This window comes from Pristiophorus japonicus, unplaced genomic scaffold (assembly GCF_044704955.1).
Source record: "Pristiophorus japonicus isolate sPriJap1 unplaced genomic scaffold, sPriJap1.hap1 HAP1_SCAFFOLD_383, whole genome shotgun sequence".
NCBI classification, from domain to species: Eukaryota; Metazoa; Chordata; class Chondrichthyes; family Pristiophoridae; genus Pristiophorus; species Pristiophorus japonicus.
In genome coordinates, this window is record NW_027253685.1 from 335,256 (window position 1) to 356,605 (window position 21,350).

The 21,350-nt window shown below is 46.7% G+C and overlaps 1 protein-coding gene and 1 pseudogene across 1 annotated transcript in view; both read left to right on the forward strand.

Moving 5' to 3' along the window:
- LOC139250506 (zinc finger protein DPF3-like) overlaps positions 1-21,350 on the forward strand; it is a 214,377-nt gene that overhangs the window by 154,867 nt on the left and 38,160 nt on the right. The gene's annotated exons all lie outside the window — the stretch shown is intronic.
- On the forward strand, positions 2,948-3,186 carry LOC139250507 (U2 spliceosomal RNA; annotated as a pseudogene).

The window sequence follows — 21,350 nt, forward strand, 5'->3', positions numbered from 1 at the left end:
CTGCTCCCTCTCTACCATTCACACTACTTTTTTTCCCAGCTTATATTAGGGTGGTTGAAATCCCCCACTATTACAGCTCTATAGCTTTTGCACTTCGCAGCAATTTGCCCACATATTTATTCTTCTAATTCCCTCTGACTGTTTGGAAGTCTATAGTACACTCCCAGCAGTGTAATCGCTCCTTTTTTGTTCTTCAATTCAACCCATATGGCCTCGTTTGATGTCCCCTATAACATATCATCCCTTCTCACAGCTGTAATTGTTTCTTTAATCAATACTGTGACCCTCCCACCTTTTTTACCCCTCTTCTTTTTACCCCCCTCCTTTTTTACCCCCCCTCTCTATCCCGTCTGAAAATCCTGTAACCAGGAATGTTGAGCTACCATACCTGCCCTTCTTTCAGCAATAGCTGAAATATCATCTCAGCAATAGCTATAATATCGTACTCCCAAGTGTCTATCTGTGTTCTCAGCTCATCTGCCTTATTCACTATACTCCTTGCATTGAAGTATATACCATTTTGTGGTCTATTTTCTAGCCCTTGTTTCCTCTGTCTTCCGAATTCACTTTCTACTTCTACTTTGCTGCTCAAATCCAGCTTTGCTTCTCTCCCCACTGAATCTATTCACCGGTTTCTATCCTCCTGCTAAGCTAGTTTAAATCCTCCGCAATAGCACTAGCAAACCCTCCCGTCAGGATACTGTTCACTATACGTCCAAGTTTTGTGTCATCTGCAAATTTTGAAATTGTGCCCTGTACACCCTCTTCCAAGTCATTAATATATATCAAGAAAAGCAATGGTCCCAGTACCGACCTCTGGGGAATATCACTGTATACATTCCTCCAGTCTGAGAAACAACCGTTCACCACTACTCTCTGTTTCCTGTCACTGAGCCAATTCCGTATCCATGCTGCCACTGTCCCTTTTATTCCATGGGCTTCAACTTTGCTGCAAGTCTATTATGTTGCATTTTGTTTAATGCCTTTAGGAAATCTATGTACACCACGTCAACCGCATTGCCCTCATCGACCCTCTCTGTTACCTCACAAAAAAACTCTGATCAAATTGGTTAAACACGATTTGCCTTTAACAAATCCATGCTGGCTTTCCTTAATTAATCCACGCTTGTCCAAGTGACTATTAATTTTGTCTCTGATTATTGTTTCTAAAAGCTTCCCTACTGCCGAGGTAAAACTGACCGGCTGGTAGTTACTGGATTTATCTTTGCACCCTATTTTAAACAAGGGTGTAACATTTGCAATTCTCCAGCTCTCTGGCACCACCCCCGTTTCTAAGGAGGATTGGAAGATTATGGGCAATACTTCCACGATTTCTTCCTTCTCTTCCCTCAACGACCCACCTGGTGCTGGTGACTTATCGACTTTAAATACAGCCAGCCTTTCTACTACCTCTTTATCAATTTTATCCCATCCAGTATCTCCTTTTCCTTCTCCTTTACTATGTCTATGGCACTGCATTTGGTGAAGACAGATACAAAGTTCTCATTTAGTCCCTCAGCCATACCCTCTGCCTCCATGCGTGGGTCTTTTTGGTCCCGAATCGGCCCCACCCCTCCTCTCACCGCCCATTTACTATTTAGAAGCCGATAGAACACTTGGATTACCTTTTATGTTGGCTGCCATTTTATTCTCCTACCCTCTCTTTGTCCCTCTTATTTTCTTTTTTCACTTCTCCTCTGAACTTCCTGATTCTCAGATGTATTTACAACCTGACATCTGTCATACCCGCCCTTTCTGCTACATCTTACTCTCGATTTCTTTTGTCATCCAGGGAGCTCTGACTTTAGTTGCCCTACCTTCCCCCCTAGTGGGAATGTTCCTCGACTGTGTAAAGTCCTTACTCTACAGTACGAAACCACACGAGGCACATTCTGGGGACAAGGTCACTCTGTGACCTTAATTCTTTATTCACAGGACTCTAAAGACAGTGACCCTGTGTGGGACCTCCCTTTTTATACCTGAGTGATCAGGTAAGGAGTGTCTCCCACAAGTTCACCCCTTGTGGTCAAGGTGTGCATCTAGGTTGAGTGTATACAGTAATACAGTGGTGTTACATACATGACATCACCTCCCCCACAAAGTCTTACTGGAATCATAGGTTTAGTCTTTCAGGTGGTCTACACTCCCTCGTGGAGCGCCGCAGTTGGGGCTCTGGTTGATGGACACTGACTTGAGTGTCCGTCACCTGTGATGATTCCGGCCTGTCCGGGCTGACCGCAGGGATTGTGCATTCTTCTGATTGCTCTTGTTGCTCGTTCACTGGCGGTGTTGTGAGCTTCATCTCATGGTCTTCTTCAGGTTCCTCCGTGTCGATGCTGAACCTTTTTTTTTACTTGGTCCAGATGCTTATGGCATATCTGACCATTGTTGAGTTTTACCACGATGACCCTATTCCCCTCTTTGTCAATTACAGTGCCCTCAAGCCATTTGGGCCCCATGGCGTGATTGAGGATGAATACAGGATCATTTATCTATATACATCTCCCCCTCGCATTACGGTCATGGTACTCGTTTTGTGACTTGCGCTTGCCCTCAACTATGTCGGTCAGGACTGGGTGAATGAGGGACAACCGAGTTTTGAGTGTCTGTTTCATTAGTAGCTCTGCGGGCGGGACCCCTGTGAGTGAGTGCGGTCGGGATCTATAGGCCAGCAGGAGGCGAGATAGGCGGCATTGCAGGGAGGGCCCTTGAATCCTGAGCATACCTTGCTTAATGATTTGGACCGCACGTTCTGCCTGGCCATTGGAGGCCAGCTTGATGTGGTTGATGCCATTGCCCGACATAAACTCTTGGAATTCGTGGCTTGTGAAGCATGGGCCATTATCACTAACCAGAATGTCCGGCAAGCCATGGGTTGCAAAGATCGCATGTAGGCTTTCCACGGTGGTGGATGATGTGCATGAATTCAGAATGATGCATTCGATCCATCGCTTCTCGGCCTTTTGGCTAAGATCATGCGTAACTGACCTGACAGGGGAGTAATCACCATAACCCCAAGGTGGTTCTCCCTGGATCAGGAAGGTATATGCTTGCTTTTTTGGAAATAGGAGGTGGGTGGGGTGGCTTGACCCATCCACCTCCACGGAGGTGTGTGGGGGACCTGACCCATCCACCTCCATGGCACGAACCTGGTATTGCAGTACTTCCAGGAACGGTGCAGTGGCTCTAGGCCTTTTGGCTAAGAGCATTGGCGCAGAGTGATCCTTGAATGGGCCCAAGGTGACCTCTGGCGTTTGTGATTTGACAAAGAATTGGAACGATTGGCTACGAATTAAAAAAAAAAAAAAATTCGATCCATTTCGAGTATGCATCTACCACAATAAGGAACATCTTACCCATGAATGGGCCCGCGTAGGCAACATGAATGCATGACCATGGCCTGGTGGGCCAGGGCCATGGGCTGAGCGGGGCCTCCCTAGGGGCATTACCCAGCTGGGCACACGTCGTGCACCTGTGAACACAGTGTTCCAGGTCTGAATCAATTCCAGGCCACCAAACGTGTGACCGGGCAATGGCCTTCATCAGCACAATGCCTGGGTGCTCGTTGTGGAGTTCCCTGATGAATGCCTCCCTGCCCTTCTGGGACATAACTACCTGGCTACCCCATAGTAGGCAGTCGGCTTGGATGGAGACCTCATCCATCCGTCTGTGGAACGATCTGACCTCCTCAGGGACTGCTGAATGTGCGGGCGCCCAATCCTCAGTCAGGACACATTTCTTAATCAGAGATAGGAGGGGATCTCTGTCCAGATTTTGATCTGGCGGGCTGTGATGGGGGAGCCTGCGCAGTCAAAGGCATCGACAGCCATGACCATCTCGGCGCTTTGCTCCGCTGCCCCCTCAGTGGTGGCCAGTGGTGGCCAGTGGAAGCCTGCTGCGCGCGTCGGCGCAATTTTCAGTGCCGTGCCGGATGGAGTAGTCATTAGCAGCCAGCGTGAGAGCCCATCGCTGTATGCGAGCTGATGCGTTGGCATTGACAGCCTTGCTGTCTGACAACTGGGATGTTAATGGCTTCTGGTCCGTCTCTAATTCAAACTTCCTACCTAATAGGTACTGATGCATTTTTTTTACACCGTAGACACATGCAAGCGCTTCCTTTTCGACCATACCATATCCCCGTTCTGCTTGAGTGAGCGACCTGGAGGCATAAGCCACAGGTTGTAGTTGACCCTCAGTATTGCCCTGCTGCAACACGCATCCAACCCCATAGGATGATGCATCACATGTCGGAACCAATTTTTTTTACAGGGGTCGTACAGAGTCAACAACTTGTTTGAACAAAATAGGTTTTGCGCCCGATCAAAAGCCCATTCCTGACAGTCCCCCCAAAACCCTTACGCAGGAGCACATGTAGTGGCTCCAACAACGTGCTCCAGTTCAGCAGAAAGTTCCCGAAATAGTTCAACAGTCCCAGGAATGAACGCAACTCCGATGTGTTGCAGGGCCTGTGTGCTCGTCGAATCGCCTCTGTTTTGGATTCGGTGGGCCGAATCCCATCTGCAGCAACCCTCCTGCCCAGAAACTCAACCTCAGGAGCTAAGAATAAACATTTAGACTTTTTGAGTCACAGGCCTACTCGGTCCAGTCGGCGTAGCATCTCCTCCAGGTTGTGGACGTGTTCCTCGGTGTCCCGACCCGTGATGAGGATGTCGTCCTGGAATATGATTGTTCCAGGAATGGATTTAAGCAGGCTTTCCATGTTTCGTTGAAAAATCGCGCCCGCTGATTGAATGCCAAACGGACACCTGTTATAAACGAACAGTCCCTTGTGCGTGGTGATGGTGGTCAGTAGTTTAGATTCGTCGGCCAGTTCCTGGGTCATATAGGCTGAAGTGAGGTCCAACTTGGTGAACAGCTTGCCGCCTACCAGCGTGGCGAAAAGGTCCTCCGCTCTCGGGAGCGGGTATTGATCTTGTAGGGACACCCGATTGATGGTGGCCTTGTCGTCGCCACAGATCCTGACAGAGCCATCCGCTTTTAGGACGGGAATGATGGGGCTCGCCCAGTCGCTGAATTAGACAGGCGAGATGATGCCCTCTCTCAACAGCCGGTCCAGTTCGCTCTCGATCTTTTCCCACATCATGTACAGCTTTGTGGTGCATTGGCCTGGCGTTCGGGGTGATGGATATCACTAATTTAGTGCCTTTGAAAGTTCCGACGCCAGGTTGGAATAGTGAATCGAATTGTTGTTAGACTTGTGAGCACTAACTTCGCTCCACAGATGACATTGCGTGAACATCCCCCCCATTTCCAGTTCATCTCGGCTAACCAGCTCCTCCCCAACAGCGCGGGACCATTGCCCGGGACAATCCAAAGCGGTAGCCGATTCACTAGCCCATTGTGTGTGACAGCCAACATTGCCTAGCACCAGAATGATTTCTTTCGTGTAAGTTTGTAATTGTGTGTCAACACGTGCTAATTTGGGTCTACTGGCTTTAAGTGAACATAGCTTCTCAAATTGCTGAACGCCCATAAGTGACTGGCTGGCCCCAGTGTTCAACTCCATGCGTACTGGGATACCGTTTAATAAAACCCTCATCATCATCATCATCATTGGTGACGTTTTGGTGTATGAACTGTGAATATTCGCCACATGGACCCGCTGCACGTCGGCATCCATCGATTTGCCTCAAAGGTCATCCTGCTTCAAAGAACCCTCTTCTGGTCCATCCACCTCATATATTAGTCTGGTTGCAGGCTTCCTAAGTGGCCACTGAGATTTCAGTTCCTGCAGACAAACTGTTGAAATCTGCAAGATCTAGCTGAATGTTTTCCCCCACACCTCCAGCATGTTAAAGTTTCCATTGTTGGGAACAAGAGGGCGATGGCCAGGCATTCCTCGGTGACTGTCCCTTTGACTGCTCTTAAGTACCCTATTAATGGTCCCAGGCCGCATTGTCCACTGTGATGGCATGAATGTCCGTTCAGCCTGTTGAAGTCCTGCTCTGGGGTCTATTGCTTCGGACTGCCCCTGCCTGCCTGCGGGGCTCTGAGTCGCATCGATGATGTTAACTCCCTGATCCATCGCCGCGTTAGAGACAGAATTGCATGCATATATTATTTTTGTCTCTTCCTCCCCGCCATGAAAGTTTGAGCAATCAACGCCGCCGCTTCCAAGGTCAAATCCTTGGTCTCAATTAATTTGCAGAAAATTCCCGCATGACCGATGCCCTCGATAAAGAAGTCCCTTAGCATCTCCCCACTGCAGGCGTCTGTGAACTTAGAGGCTGGTCAAACGCCGGAGGTCCGCTACGAAGTCCGGTATGCTCTATCCTTCGTGATGTCGGTGGGTGTAGAATCTGTGTCGGGCCATATGTATGCTACTCGCCAGTTTGAGGTGCTCCCCGATCAATTTGCTAAGTTCTTCAAAGGTTTTGTCCGCCGGCTTTTCAGGTGCTAGCAAGTCCTTCATGAGCGCGTATGTCTTTGGTCCGCAACTGGTCAAGAGATGAACCCTTCGCTTGTCTGCCGCTGCATCCCCCAGCCATTCTTTCGTAACGAAGCTTTGCTGAAGCCTCTCAACAAAATCGTCCCAGTCTTTCCCAACACAGTACCGTTCCTCTGTGCTACCAGTGGCCATTCTCGTGGCTCGTGAGTTCCCGTTTCTCATCGCCAATGTAAAGTCCTTACTCTACAGTATGAAACCACACGAGGCACATTCTAGGGATAAGGTCACAGAGTGATCAGGTAAGGAGTGTCTCCCACAAGTTCATCCCTTGTGGTCAAGGTGTGCATCTAGGTTGAGTGTATACAGTAATGCAGTGGTGTTACATTGTGGTTACATTCATGACAGACTATACCCAAACTATTTCCTCTTTAAACGCAGCCCATTGTTCCTCTACAGTTTTGCCTGCCAATCTTTGATTCCAATTTACCCGGGCCAGATCCGTTCTCATCCCACTAAAATTGACCTTCCTCCAATTAAGTATTCTTATTCTAGATTGCTCCCTGTCCTTTTTCATAGCTAATCTAGACCCTATGATCACTGTTCCCTAAATGTTCCCCTACTGACACTTGCTCCACTTGACCTACCTCATTCCCCAGAACCAGATCCAGCAATGCCTCCTCCCTCGTTGGGCTGGAAACATACTGATCAAGAAAGTTCTCCTGAATGCACTTCAGAAATTCCTCCCCCTCTCTGCCCTTTACACTATTACTATCCCAGTCTATATTAGGATAGTTGAAGTCCCCCATTATCACTGCTCTATAGCTCTTGCATCTCTCTGTAATTTGGCTACAAATTTGCTCCTCTATATCCTTCCCACTAGTTGGTGGTCTATAAAATACACCAGTACTTTAATGGCACCTCTATTATTTCTCAACTCTAACCAAATAGCTTCTGTCCTTAACCCCTCCAGGACATCCTCTCTGTCCAGCACTGTAACATTCTCCTTAACCAACACTGCCACCCACCTCCGATCTTTCCTTCTTTCCTTCCTAAATATCCAGGAATATTTAATACCCAATCCTGCCCTTTTTAGAGCCAGTTCTCAATTATTGACATGATATCATATTCCCTTGTGGCTATTTGTGCCTGCAGCTCACCAACCTTGTTCACTGCTTCGTGCATTCACACACATAGACTGTAAACCTATCTTAGACCATCCTGTGTTCTCTTAGTCTGACCCCACCTAACACCTTACTATTTCTTCCTCTAATGCTATCTGTCTCACCCAAACCTTTGTGCCCTTTGTTTCTCCTTTCTAATGCTACATCCTGGTGCCTATCCCCCTGCCAACTTAGTTCAAACCCTCCCCAGCAGCACTAACAACCGGGCGAGGATATTGGCTCTGTGGAGGTGCAACCCGTCCGGCCTGTACAGGTTCCACCTCCCCCAGAAATGGTTCCAATGCCCCAAGAATCTGAAGCCCTCCCTCCTGCAACATCTCTACAGCCACACATTCATCTGCTCTATCCTCCTGTTTCTGTACTCACTAGCTCGTGGCACCGAAGTAATCCGGAGATTACTACCTTTGAGGTTCTGCTTTTTAATCTCTCTCCTAGCTCCCTAAACTCTGCCTGCAGGACCTCATCCCTCTTTCTATCAATGCCATTGGTACCTGTATTTTATAGTCTCTTGAACACTGAGTTCAACTTAACTCTATTTATTTGGGAGACCTCAGACAGCCATGTGGATCTTAAGATGGTGTTCCTTCCCAGACTCTCTCTCTCTCAATACAGCTCCCTCAACCTCCGAGCTAAAGGGTGCTATACATTATATTGATACGTCCTAGCCAGAGGGCGCTATACATTATCTAGTACCCCTTTCCTTTCATAAGAAACAAAAATGTATTAAAGTTAGCTTCAATATAAACGGGTAGTTAACTTCTAATGAATACGTGTATTAAACAACTACAGGTTTAACAAACACAACAAAACTCTTGTCTTATTAAATCTTTATCCAAGTGTCCATAATTTCTTATTTCTGTACTTAGAAACATAGAAAGTAGGTGCAGGAGAAGGCCATATGGCCCATCGAGTCTGCACCACCCTTCAATATGATCATGGCTGATCATGCAACTTCAGGACCCCATTCCTGCTTTCTCTCCATACCCTTTGATCCCTTTAGCTGTAAGGGCCACATCTAACTCCCTTTTGAAAATATCTAATGAACTGGTCTCAACAACTTCCTGTGGTAGAGAATTCCACAGGTTCACAATTCTCTGAGTGAAGAAGTTTCTCCTCATCTTGGTCCTAGATGGCTTACCCCTTATCCTTAGACTGTGACCCCTGGTTCTGGACTTCCCCAACATTGGAAACATTCTTTCTGCATCTAACCTTTCCAATCCCGTCAGAATTTTATGTGTTTCTATGAGATCCCCTCTCATTCTTCTAAATTCCAGTGAATATAAGCCTAGTCGATCCAGTCTTTCTTCATATGTCAGTCCTGCCATCCCGGGAATCAGTCTGATGAACCTTCGCTGCACTCCCTCAATAGCAAGAATGTCCTTCCTCAGATTAGGAGACCAAAACTGCACATAATACTCAATGTGTGGTCTCACCAAGGCCCTGTACAACTGCAGTAAGACCTCCCTGCTCCTATACTCAAATCCCCTTGCTATGAAGGCCAGCATGCCATTTGCTTTCTTTACTCCCTGCTGTACCTGCTTTCAATGACTGATGTACCATGACACCCAGGTCCCATTGCACCTCCCCTTTTGCTAATCTGTCACCATTCAGATAATCTACCTTCCTGTTTTTGCCACCAAAGTGGATATCCACATTATATTGCATCTGCCATGCATTTGCCCACTCACCTAACCTGTCCAAATCACCCTGCAGCCTCTTAGCATCCTCCTCACAGCTCACACAGCCACCCAGTTTAGTGTCATCTGCAAACTTGGAGATATTACACTCAATTCCTTCATCCAAATCATTAATGTATATTGTAAATAGCTGGGGTCCCAGCACTGAACCCTACGGCACTGTACTAGTCACTGCCTCCCATTCCGAAAAGGACCCGTTTATCCCGACTCTCTGCTTCCTGTCTGCCAACCAATTCTCTATGCATGCCAGTACATTACCCCCAATACCATGTGCTTTGATTTTGCACACCAATCTCTTTTGTGGGACCTTGTCAAAGGCCTTTTGAAAGACCAAATACACCGTATCCACTGGTTCTCCCTTGTCCACTCTACTAGTTACATCCCCAAAAAATTCCAGAAGTTTCGTCAAGCATGATTTCCCTTTCACAAATCCATGCTGATTTGGACTGATCCTCACTGCTTTCCAAATGCGCTGCTATTTCATCCTTAATAATTGATTCCAACATTTTCCCCACTACTGATGTCAGGCTAACCGGTCTATAATTACCTGTTTTCTCTCTCCCTCCTTTTTTAAAAAGTGGTATTACATTAACTACCCTCCAGTCCATAGGAACTGATCCAGAGTCGATAGACTGTTGGAAAATGATCACCAATGCATCCACTATTTCTAGGGCCACTTCCTTAAGTACTCTGGGATGCAGGCAATCAGGCCCCGGGGATTTGTCGGCCTTCAATCCCATCAATTTCCCTAACACAATTTCCCGCCTAATAAGGATATCCTTCAGTTCCTCCTTCTCACTCGACCCTCGGTCCCCTAGTACATCCGGAAGGTCATTTGTGTCTTCCTTCTTGAAGACAGAACCAAAGTATTTGTTCAATTGGTCTGCCATTTCTTTGTACCCTATTATTAATTCACCTGAGTCTGACTGCAAGGGACCTACGTTTGTCTTCAATAATCTTTTTCTCTTCACATATCTATAGAAGCTTTTGCAGTTAGTTTTTATGTTCCCGGCAAGCTTCCTCGCTTACTCTATTTTCCCCCTCCTAATTAAACCCTTTGTCCTCCTCTGCTGAATTCTAAATTTCTCCCAGTCCTCAGGTTTGCTGCTTTTCTGGCCAATTTATATGCCTCTTCCTTGGATCTAACACTATCCTTAATTTCCCTTGTTAGCCACGGTTGAGCCACCTTCCCTGTTTTATTTTTACTCCAGACAGGGATGTACAACTGTTGAAGTTCATCCATGTGATCTATAAATGTTTGCCATTGCCTATCCACTGTCGACCCTTTAAGTATCATTTGCCAGTCGATCCTAGCCAATTCACTTTTCATACCTTCGAAGTTTCCTTTCTTTAAGTTCAGGACCCTAGTTTCTGAATTAACTGTGTCACTCTCCATCTTAATAAAAAATTCTAGCATATTATGGTCACTCTTCCCCAAGGGGCCTCGCACAACAAGATTGCTAATTAGTCCCTTCTCATTACACATCACCCAGTCTAGGATGGCCAGTTCTCTAGTTGGTTCCTCGACATATTGGTCAAGAAAATCTTCCCTAATACACTCTAGGAAATCCTCCTCTACCGCATTGCTACCAGTTTAGTTAGCCCAATCTATATGTAAATTAAAGTCGCCCATGATAACTGCTGTACCTTTATTGCACGCATCCCTTATTTCTTGTTTGATGCTTTCCCCAACCTCACTACTACGGTTTGGTGGCCTGTACACAACACCCACCAGCGTTTTCTGCCCTTTGGTATTCCGTAGCTCCACCCATACAGAGTCCACATCATCCCAGATAATGTCCTTCCTTACTATTGCATTAATTTCCTCTTTAACCAGCAATGTCACCCCGCCTCCTTTTCCTCTCTGTCTATCCTTCCTAAATGTTGAATACCCCTGGATGTTGAGTTCCCAGCCTTGGTCACCCTGGAGCCATGTCTCTGTGATGAATTTTCCCCACTACCGATGTCAGGCTAACATGTCTATAATTCCTTGTTTTCTCTCTCCCTCCTTTTTTAAAAAGTGGGGTTACATTAGCTATCCTCCAGTCCATAGGAACTGAACCAGAGTCCATGGAATGTTGGAAAATGACCACCAAAGCATGTACTATTTCCAGGGCCCTTCCTTAAGTATTCTGGGGTGCAGACTATCAGGCCCTGGGGATTTATTGGTGTTGAGTCCCTTCAATTTCCCTAACGCGATTTCCTGCCTAATAAGGATTTCCCTCAGTTCCCCCTTCTCGATAGACCCTCGGTCGCCTAATATTTTTGGGAGGTTATTCGTGTCTTCCTTCGTGAAAACAGAACCAAAGTATTTGTTCAATTGGTCTGCCATTTCCTTGTTCTGTTCCCCATTCTGAATTCCCCTGATTCTGACTGCAAGGGACCTACACTAATCTTTTTCTCTTCACATATCTATAGAAGCTTTTGCAGTCAGTTTTTATGTTCCCTGCAAGCTTACTCTCATACTCTATTTTCCCCCTCCTAATTAAACCCTTAATCCTCCTCTGCTGAATTCTACATTTCTCCCAGTCCTCAGGTTTGCTGCTTTTTCTGGCCAATTTATATGGATTTAACACTTTCCCTAATTTCCCTCGTTAGCCACAGTTGAGCCATCTTCCCTCTTTTATTCTTATGCCATCCATGTGATATTTAAATGTCTGCCATCGCCTATCCACTGTCAACCCTTTAAGTATCATTTTCCAGTCTATCCTAGCCAATTCACTTTTCATACCGTCGAAGTTACCTTTCTTTAAATTCAGGACCCTAGTTTCTGAATTAACTGTCTCACTCTCCATCTTAATGAAGAATTCTACCATATTATGATTACACTTCCCCAAGTGGCCCCGCACGACCAGATTGCTAATTAATCCTCTCTCATTACACAAAACCCAATCTCTGATGATCTGCTCTCTAGTTGGTTCCTCGACATATTGGTCTAGAAAACCATCCCTAATACACTCCAGGAAATTCTCCTCCACAGTATTGCTACCACTTTGGTTAGCCCAATCAATATGCAGATTAAAGTCACCCATGATAACTGGTGTACCCTTATTGCACGCGTCCCTAATTTCCTGTTTGGTGCAATCCCCAAACTCCCTACTGCTGTTTGGTGGTCTGTGCACAACTCCCACTACCGTTTTCTGCCCTTTGGTGTTTCGCAGCTCTATCCATATAGATTCCCCATCATCCACACTAATGTCCTTCCTTACTATTGCGTTAATCTCCTCTTTAACTCTACCCCACCTCCTTTTCCTTCCTGTCTGTCCTTCCTGAATATTGAATATCCTGGATGTTGAGATCCCAGCCTTGGTTACCTTGGAGCCATGTCTCCGTAATCGCAATTACCTCATATCCGTTAACAGCTATCTGCGCAGTCAATTCATCCACCTTTTACGAATGCTCCTCGCATTGAGACTCAGAACCTTCAGGCTTGTTTTTGTCCTTTTAGAATTATGTTGTAAAGTGGCCCTTTTTGATTTTGGCCCTCGATTTCTCTGCCCTCCACTCTTGCTTTTCTCCTTCCTACCTTTTGCTTCTGCCCCCTTTTTACTTCCCTCTGCCTCCCTGCATAGATTCCCATCCCCCTGTCTTTTTAGTTTAAACCCTCCCCAACAGCACTAGCAAACATAGTGCTGCAGGTATTTTGGTGTTGTGCAGATTCTGTTGCTTCGCCTCAAACGGGTTGTTTCAGTGGTGTTCTCTGCACTGATCGCTTTTAGTCCCTTTATCCGTGCTCTGAGGGGAAATATCAGGCAACATATCACTGTTTTCACGTGTTGTTGAGGTGCTGTTCCGCGAGTTAGTTGGCAGCGGATAGTGTGTGAATATCACTGAGATCTCTGGAGTTTCGATGAATGTCTCAGCGCTCTTTCTCAGATGTTTCCTATTTCTGCGATACTCATAGTCATCTTCTGTAATGACCTGATATGAACAAATGCCGACTTGTTTCTGAAACTGAGCTTTTTGCCACTCTTTGCTGTCTCGTGTTTGTTTGAGTCTTACTGTTTCTCCTTCCTGCAGTGTAGGAAGTACTGTAGCACCTTTGTTGTAGTAGTGTGCTGGTTTGGCATGGTTCCTTTCTTTGTTGATGATGACGTCGTGCATTGGTTTGAATAGTTCATTTGCGATTGGGATGTTTGTTTTTGTGTGGCGACCGAGCAAGCGTTGTGCTGGCGATCTATCAAGGCCTTCAGTTGGTGTGTTTCGCCAAATGAGAATGTTCATGTAGAGGTCACCACAGTCTTTCTTTGTCTTGATTAACCGCTTTGCGAGCTTAACCACGTTCTCAACCTTTCCGTTGCTTTGTGGATATTCAGGTGAGCTTGTTGCGTGGAAGGTCGTGAGGTAGGAGGACCCTGTGTCTAGTTCACATTGCAAGAAACCCTCCTTGCATCCTGCTTTAGTGAAGACCTTTACATTTGACATCTGTGGGGCAAGATGTCATCGATCACAGGAAGTGGATAGTGTCCGCGTTTCAGGGCATTGTTCAGATGTTGAGGGTCGATGCATATTCATATCTTTCCATTTGGTTTTTGTACAGTCACTAGATTGGATACCCAGTCCGTCAGTTCAACAACTTTCGTGATGATTTGTCATTTTTCCAAACGATCGAGTTCCTCTTTTAGCGTTTGTTTGATCACTATTGGCACCTGTCTGGGTGGCATTACAGCTGGTGTCACTGATTCATTCAGTTCAAGGTGAACTGTCCCTGGCATGTGTCCAAGTCCCTTAAACACATCCGGATACACATTGTTGACATCAGTTGTTGACACTAGTGAGATGTTTACCTTGTTTGTAGTTTGCGATTCGCGTGGTTCATTTACCACCGTGATATTCTGATGCTGCACTTTTATCAGTTGTAGCTGGCTCACGCACTGCTCAACAATCAGTAGGGCACCTTGGCCCTCAATGATCACAAAGGGCACCATGTACTTTTGCTTGTCTTTGTATTTTCCAGTAGTTCATTACAAGGCCCTACCACTGGAATGGTTGCATGGTTGTCATATAGTAACAGTATTGTCTCAGAAACTTACCTAAAGGCTTAATGATAATAGAATCTAAGAGGTAGCATCGTCATCATCATAGACGGCCCCTCGTATCGAGGATGACTTGCTTCCATGCCAAAAAAGGATGAGTTCACACGTGTTTCAATGAAGGACCTAATATTCCAGGACCTGAACTACATCCTGAAGGGTGGAAGATGCCTGTGCATGGATGTTTTTGACATGGGGTGGCCGTTGCACACCAGCCACCACACGGGCTTGACAGAGCTAGGTCTTGGTCCAGTTACCCAAGATGACTGGAGACCCTGCTGCATGGACCTAGTGCGTGCACATATCGCAGTGTGGGCTGGCCCCGAACTCACGCCTCTCCTGGGCCCCAATCACATCCTTCCACAGTCTCTCACCGCTCCTTCTCCCCGACCTCGCCACTCCTGCTGTACCTGCCACGCTCCAATCACTGACCTGGACCTCGATGACGTCATTCTTCGCTGTCGTTGCCCTCCTGCACCCGCTCACACTGCTCCCGGAGGCAGTAGTACTCCACGCTGCTCCCAAGGCTGCTTGCCACTCCTGCCGCTGGTGTTCTCACGCACATTGCATGTGGCCCCACAATCTATTTGCATTTTTACCATTTGACCTTTAATGGAGAAGGTAGCCATAACTTTGTTAGGATACTTTCTGTCAGCTTTCTTCTTGATTGTGCAAACAACTTTACCAAGCATTTTTACAGTCATGACTTCAAAATCAGTATCATAACTCTTCATATAGTGCATGAACTTTTGGCTTGCCCTTATATTTTAGGGTTATGTGTAGAATTCTGCCTCGATCCACTCTGCACTTTTTTGAGAAAAGTGATTTAGTTTGCCGTGGGTCGGGATTTCTGTCTGACAGCTTTGACATCTTCAGACTCTGTTTCAGTGAGCTTCATGGATTTCATTTGCGCACCTGTGGCCTCTGTAGCTTTACAGAGCATCACATATTTATAGAAACATAGAAAATAGGTGCAGGAGTAGGCCATTCGGCCCTTCGAGCCTGCACCACCATTCAATATGATCATAGCTGATCATGCAACTTCAGTACCCCATTCCTGCTTTCTCTCCATGCACCTTGATCCCTTTAGCCGTAACGGCCACATCTAACTCCCTTTTGAATATATCAAACGAACTGGCCTCAACAACTTTTGTGGTAGAGAATTCCACAGGTTCACAATTCTGAGTGAAGAAGTTTCTCCTCATCTCGGTCCCAAATGGCTTGCCCCTTATCCTTAGACTGTGACCCCTGGTTCTGGACTTCCCCAACATCGGGAACATTCTTCCTGCATCTAACCTGTCCAATCCCGACAGAATTTTATGTGTTTCTATGAGATCCCCTCTCATTCTTCTGGATTTGAGTGAATATAAGCTTAGTTGATCCAGTCTTTCTTTCTTATGTCAGTCCTGCCATCCCGGGAATCAGTCTGGTGAACCTTCGCTGCACTCCCTCAATAGCAAGAATGTCCTTTCTCAGATTAGGAGACCAAAACTGTACACAATATTCAAGGTGTGGCCTCACCAAGGCCCTGTTAACTGCAGTAAGACCTCCCTGCTCCTATACTCAAATCCCCTAGCTATGAAGGCCAACATATCATTTGCCACCTTCACCGCCTGCTGTACCTGCATGCCAACTTTCAATGACTGATGAACCATGACACCCAGGTCTCATTGCACCTCCTCTTTTCCTAATCTGTCACCATTCAGATAATATTCTGCCTTCCTGTTTTTGCCACCAAAGTGGATAACCTCACATTTATCTACATTATACTGCACCTGCCATGCATTTGCCCACTCACCTAACCTGTCCAAGTCACCCTGCAGCCTATTAGCATCCTCCTCGCAGCTTACACCGCCACCCAGCTTAGTGTCATCTGCAAACTTGGAGATATTACATTCAATTCCTTCGTCTAAATCATTAATATATATTGTAAATAGCTGGGGTCCCAGCACTGAACCTTGCGGTACCCCACTAGTCATTGCCTGCCATTCTGAAAAGGACCTGTTTATTCCTACTCTTTGCTTCCTGTCTGTTAACTAGTTCTCTATCCACGTCAATACATTACTCCCAATACCACGTGCTTTAATTTTGCACACTAATCTCTTGTGTGGGACCTTGTCAAAGGCCTTTTGAAAGTCCAAATACACCACATCCACTGGTTCTCCCTTGTCCACTCTACTAGTTACATCCTCAAAAAATTCTAGAAGATTTGTCAAGCATGATTTCCCTTTCATAAATCCATGCTGACTTGGACTGATCCTGTCACTGCTTTCCAAATGCGCTGCTATTACATCTTTAATAATTGATCCCAACATTTTCCTCACTACCGATGTCAGGCTAACCGGTCTATAATTCCCTGTTTTCTCTCTCCCTCCTTTTTTAAAAAAGTGGGGTTACATTAGCTGCTGTTCAATCCATAGGAACTGATCCAGAGTCTATAGAATGTTGGAAAATGACCACCAATGCATCCACTATTTCTAGGGCCACTTCCTTAAGTACTCTGGAATGCAGACTATCAGGCCCTGGAGATTTATCTGCCTTCAATCCCATCAATTTCCCGAACAACAATTTCCTGACTAATAAGGATTTCCTTCAGTTCCTCCTTCTCGCTAGACCCTCGGTCCCCTAGTATTTCCGGAAGATTATTTGTGTCTTCCTTAGTGAAGTTAGAACCAAAGTATTTGTTCAATTCGTCTGCCATTTGTTTGTTCCCCATTATAAATTCACCTGATTCTGACTGCAAGGGACCTACATTTGTTTTCACTAATCTTTTTCTCTTCACGTATCTGTAGAAGCTTTTACAGTCAGTTTTTATGTTCTCTGCAAGCTTACTCTCGTTCTCTATTTTCCCCCTCCGAATTAAACTTTTTGTTCTTCTCTGCTGAATTCTAAATTTCTCCCAGTCCTCAGTTTTCGGCTTGATTCTTGCAACAGCTTCTTACGCAGAGTGTTATCAGATATTCCGCAGACTATGCGGTCTCTGATGAAATCATCCCTCAAATTGCCGACATCACATGACAATGCTAGCTGTCTCTCTTTCACGAGATATCTGAAAAAATGCTCGTCCCCTTGTACACAGTTGTTAAACTGCTACCATTCATAGATGATATTGGTTTTACCTTTACAGTCTCTTCCCAGAGCTTCAAAATAATCTCAATTTCCTGCTTGTCTTCCTCTGATTTGTAAAGAAGATTATTGTGGACATCGAGGGCATCGCTGCCAATGGCAGTGATATACGTTGCAACCCTAACTCTGTCTGGTTTTTCCACAATGTTCCTGATAATTTCATAGCTGTCCCACAGCTGTTTTGAATTTTTTCCAGTTGGCTTTCAAATCGCCGGTCACGTGCAATGGAGGTGAGAGAGGAATGTGCGCGGGAATTGGCACCATGGTGGTCATGATAGCACGCTACAGGTTAGGACTTTGAGTTTGTCACTTACATGTTCAGCCATGAACTCATTGAATGGCGGTGCAGGCTAGAAGGGCCGAATGGCCTACTCCTGCATCTATTTTCTATGTTTCTATGTATACAGTTCAAATGCCCAGAGACTTGAACAAGTCTAGTAATAAACTATCGTGGCCATGTAATTGTAGAAAGATGTTTTCAATCGAGGCTATACAATAACTTATGCCACTTTATTTGGGAGATCTCAGACAACCATGTGGAGCTTAAGATGATATTCCTTCACAGACTCTCTCTCTCAAAAAAGCTCCCTATACCTCCTAGCTAGAGGGTATTATACATTATATCGAAACTGTGTGAAACATCCGTAAGACAAAGGTCCTCCACCAGCCTGTCCTCACCGCACAGCACTCACGCGCGGCCCTAGACACCATGGACACTTCCCATATCTCGGGAGCCTCCTATCAACAAGAGCAGGCATCGACGACGAGATCCAACACCGCCTCCAGTGTGCCAGTACAGCCTTCGGTCGCCTGAGGAAAAGAGTGTTCGAAGACCAGGCCCTCAAAACTGTCACCAAGCTCATGATCTACAGGGTTGTAGTGATACCCTCCCTCCTGTATGGCTCAGAGACATGGAGCATGTACAGTAGACATCTCAAGTTGCTGGAGAAATATCACCAACGATGTCTCCGCAAGATCCTACAAATCCCCTGGGAGGACAGACGCACCAATGTCAGCGTCCTCATTCAGGCCAACATCCCCAGCATTGAAGCACTGACCACACTCTATCAGCTCCGCTGGGCAGGCCACATAGTCCGCATGCCAGATATGAGACTCCCAAAGCAAGTGCTCTACTCTGAGCTCCTTCATGGCAAACGAGCCAAAGGTGGGCAGCAGAAACGCTACAAGGACACCCTCATAGCCTCCGTGATGAAGTGCAACATTCAACTGACACCTGGGAGTCCCTGGCCCAAGACCGCCCTAAGTGGAGGAAGTGCATCTGAGAGGGCGCTGAGCACCTCGAGTCTCAATGCCGAGAGCATACAGAAATCAAGCGCAGACAGCGGAAAGAGCGTGCGGCAAACTAGTCCCACCCTCCCTTACCCTCAACGACTATCTGTCCACCTGTGACAGAATCTGTGGCTCTCTTATTGGACTGTTCAGCCACCAAAGAACTCACTTCAGGGAGTGGAAGAAAGTCTTCCTCGATTCCGAGGGACTGCCTGTGATGATGATGATGATGATGACAGTACTAATATGGACCATGACTTCTGGCTGTTCACCCTATTTCCAGCCCCCAAAATGCCCTGCAGCCGCTCGGTGACATCCTTGACCCTGGCACCAGGGAGGCATCATACCATCCTGGAGTCATGTCTGCGACGGCAGAAACGCATGGATGCTCCCCTGTCTATTGAATCCCCTCCCACTATAGCTCTTCCATTCTTCCTCCTGTCCCCCTGTGCAGCTGAGCCACCCGTGGTGCCGTGAACTTGGCTCTGTCTGCACTCCCCAGAGTGGACTCATTTAATGTACCATTTGTAAATCATTGGATGGCAGGATCGTGAACAAATTCGTGGCTAGCTGGCTCTGTTTTCAACAGATTCCTGCCCAGCACTGTGTTGTACTGTCATGTATTCAACTGTCATTGTAACCCATGTATAAGCTGACCGAAGTTGTACACCTTGAGAACATTGACCACAAGGGGCGAACTTGTGGGAGACACTCCTAACCTGAACTTTCCAGTATAAAAGGGGAAGCTCCACCCACTGTCTGCCTCTTGAGGTCTTGGTAATAAAGGTAACTGGTCACAGAGTGATCTTTTCTCAAGTATGGGCCTCGTGTGCATTTATACTATATAGTAAGGACATATTGGTGACGAGAAACTGAGATTTAAACCACGCGAGCATGGCCACTAGCAGCACAGAAGAGAGGTACTGTGTTGGTGATGATTTGGATGACTTTATTGAGAGACTACAGCAAAGTTTTATCACTAAGGAATGGTTGGAACAGGATTCGACCGACAAACGCAGGGCTCATCTCCTGACGGTTTGTGGATCCAGAATGTACTCCCTGATGAAGGACCTTCTAGCGCCAAAGAAGCCGGTAACAAGACGTTCGAAGAGCTCAGTAAGTTGATCGGGGAACACCTTAAACCGGCGAGCAGCATGCACATGGCGAGACACCGGTTTTACATGCACCGGTGGCGAGAAAGGCAAAGCGTTCCAGACTTCGTGGCAGATCTCAGGCGACTGGCGAGCCTATGTAAGTTCCCAGATGCATGCAGAGTGGAGATGCTGCGAGACTTTTTTATTGAGGGCATCGGGCACTTCAGGTTTTCAGGAAACTGATTGAGACCAAAGACTTGACCTTGGAAACGGCGGCACTGATAGCCCAGACAATTATCTCAAGGGAGGAAGAGACCAGAATGATTTATGGCAAAAATCTTGGCTTAAATGCGGCAAACGACCAGGGAGTCAACACTGTTAACGTGGCACACAGTTCTCTAGGCAGACAAGGGCAATCGGACATGCCCCATCATGCAGTTGAACCCAAAGGGAGAATTCAATAGAGACAATGGCTAGCTGAACGGCGATTCATGCCATCGCAATGGAAAATGCGGCCAGTAATGGGGCATCAACACCTGTTAATGGTGCGCTTAAGGATAGTTACAGAGGCAGTCAGAGACGATCGACTGGTAATGGACCTTTTGTTTCCAACAACAGGGCCTCCAGCTCATGCTGGAGCTGTGGAGGCAAACACCCAGCCAGAGCTTGCAGGTATCTGCATTATACCCGCAGAAACTGCAACGTCAGCGGTCACTTGGCGCATATGTGCAGGAAGCATGCAGCCAGGTTGATATACGAGGAGGACGGGCCCGATGTAAGCCCTACAAGGCCAAATGAATACTGGGGGAAATCGCTGGAAGCTGAAGTTCAGCGAGTTCATGTGGAGCACATGTACAGTTCACATACCAGGACGCCACCGGTAATGATGAAAGTGCTCCTCAATGGCATCCCAGTATTAATGGAGCTAGACACAGGGGCCAGCCAGTCCCTGATGAGTATCAAACAGTTTGAAAGGTTGTGTGTGTCCAAGGCCAGGAGGCCAAAATTATTGCCGATTGACGCACAGCTACGGACATATACAAAGGAGATCATTCCAGTGCTAGGCAGCGTCACGGTAGCCGTGACCCACAAAGATTTGGAGAACAGGTTGCCACTCTGGATTGTCCCAGGGGACGGTCCCACACTACTGGGGAGGAGTTGGCTTGCTGTCATGAACTGAAAATGGGGTGATGTCAATGCAATTTCTTCTGTGGAGCGAGTATCATGCTCACAGATCCTGGACAAATTTGACTTCTTATTTCAACCCGGCATCGGCACTTTCATGGGGACCAAGGTAGTGATTCACATAAATCCGGACGCCAGGCCAGTACACCACAAGGCCAGAGCGGTGCCGTATGTGATGCGGGAAAAGATAGAATGCGAATTGGACCGCCTGCTGAGGGAAGGCATCTTCTCGCCATTCGAATTCAGTGACTGGGCGAGCCCGATCGTGCCGGTGCTCAAGGCGGATGGGTCGGTCAGGGTATCTAGCAATTACAAGGCCACCATCAATCGGGTGT